The sequence below is a fragment of the Propithecus coquereli genome, unplaced genomic scaffold (genome assembly GCF_000956105.1).
Source record: "Propithecus coquereli isolate 6110/MARCELLA unplaced genomic scaffold, Pcoq_1.0 Scaffold255, whole genome shotgun sequence".
Classification (NCBI taxonomy): domain Eukaryota; kingdom Metazoa; phylum Chordata; class Mammalia; order Primates; family Indriidae; genus Propithecus; species Propithecus coquereli.
In genome coordinates this window covers 1748914-1751303 of record NW_012148119.1, presented here as the reverse complement: position 1 = coordinate 1751303, position 2390 = coordinate 1748914, and positions in this window count along the sequence as shown.

Here is a 2390-nt window from a genome sequence, read left to right as displayed (position 1 = left end):
ACACATGCACATGTATACACTCACACCGTATGCAAACACACGGAACAAGCTGAAAAGAAAATTATTGTGTCACCAAATCTTGTCTTCAATATGATTTTCTGCAACCTTGAAACAACTTAATATTTTTATTTAGAGTGTTGAGAATCATCCAACACATTTCTCCACACATGGGGGAGCAAAAAGAAAATCTTTGCATTTCTTCTTCAGTGAGTTATCTACCATAATGAATATGCCCCTATTATAAGTTTCCTTTCACATACAACAGATTAGCATATAGATGCTGAGGAGGGAAAGAAAGATACAGAAAGAGATAAGATGATAAATATTTCTGACAGACTTAATTCCTTCAGAAAAATAATTATTGTCAAAATTCCCTAATGTCAAAAATGGTAAAATAATTTTTACCTAGATTTTTACCTTTTGAGTGATCCACATAAACACTTTAAGGATTTTGTATGAAAATGTTATCAAATTAGCCATGAGTAAATTAACTATCCAATTGGGAGATGAACATGTGAATGCATAGCCAAGAATTCTTGAAGTATGTGGCTATCTTCAGTAGTTCACATGTGCCTTCAAAACACCAGTGTTATAAAGCCCAAAGTTAGAGCTTCAATTGTACAAGTACCAAAAAGCACACCACAACATGAATACCAAAATTTTCTTCCTAAATAAACAAAAATAATTATACAAATATTCAATGCATTTTTGAGAGAATATTTTAAGATATCTCAATAAGGGAACAGTTTGTAAATCAATAGTGCACATAAGTCTTTTACTAATTCTTATTTCTGATATTAATTTAGCCTCAGAAAGTTTTTTATGTTTAGTTTTTTCATGTCTTTTTCCATCTTTTTACTATCGCCTATTAATGCCTTTATGTTTGAAATACAACATGTAAACAGTATATATTTAGTTGGATCTACTTTGTTATTTAATCTTATCTCATGTTAAACTTTATTCCTGCTTTCCAAATATATATTAGAAGATGATTTTCATCTTTTGGTTTGTTGCTTGGTTGGTTGACTCTTTAAAAAAGGAAGACACAAGAAACAAAATAAAGCCAATTTCCTTTTCTTGATTTGTTATATGATCCCATAATGAGAATATGTTGTACAGTGTAAAGGACAATAGATTTACAATCAGAAGAATTAGATTGAAGTCTTAACTCTGTCTCTGCCATTTACGGCAATGACTTTGGGCAAATCATTTCACCTCTCTGCTCCTTAGTTTCCTCATCTGTAATATTTTGGCATTAATATTAAAATGAGTAAGGTTTATTATGCATTAAAAGAAGTAGTATACTTTACAGTTAGCTTTTCAAAAATAGACTTATTTTGTATATTTAAGGTATATGACATGCTGCTGTGAAATACATATAGATAGTAAAAAGTTTACCACAGTGAAACAAATTGCCATCATCCCACAGAGTCGCCTATTATTTTTTTTGTTTTTATGTCAAGAGCAGCTAAAATCTCTTTTAGCATAAATCCCATATACCATACAATTTTATTACCTACAGCATCATGTTATACATTAGATCTCTAGACTTTATATCCTCTCACCCATGTCTCCCTTTTTCCTCCCCCTTCTTTCCCCTGGTATGCACTGTTTTATTTTCTATCTCTGTGTATTTGAATTTTTTTTAAATTACACATATGAGTGAGATCAATATTTTTTTTGTGTGTCTGGCTTATTTTGCTTAGCATAACATCCTCCAGATTCATACATGTTGTGGCAAATGGCAAAATACTTTTTCCTTTTTATATCTGAATAATATTCCACTGTGTTCATACACCACAGTTTCTTCAACCATTTCTCTGTTGATGGACACTTAGGTTGTTTTTATATCTTAGCTATTATGGAAAATGCTGCAATGAATATGAGAATGCAGATGTCTTTATAAAATACTGATTATATTTCATTTGGATATGTGTCTAGAAGATAGATTGCTGGGTCATCTGGTAGCTCTATTTTTAACTTCTTTGGAAACCTCCATACCGTTTTCTATAATGGCTGTGCCAATCTACATTTCTACCAGGAGTGTACAAGAGTTCCCTTTTCTCCACACCATTGTCAACATTTGTAATCTTTAGATATTTTGATAATAGCCATCCTAATGGGTGTGAGGTGGTATCTCATAGTGATTTTGATTTGCTTTTCCCTGATGATGAATAATGTTGAGCACGTTTTCATGAACCTGTTGTCCATGTTTATGTCTTCTTTGAAGAAATGTCTATTTAGGTCTTTTGCCTGTTTTTTTGTTGTTGTTGTTTGCTTGTTTATTTGTTTTTTTAACCATGGCATTTGTTTTTCCATTAGTGATTTGTATGAGTTCTTTATAAATTTTTTATATTATCACTTTATCTGACTTATGGTTGGCAAATATT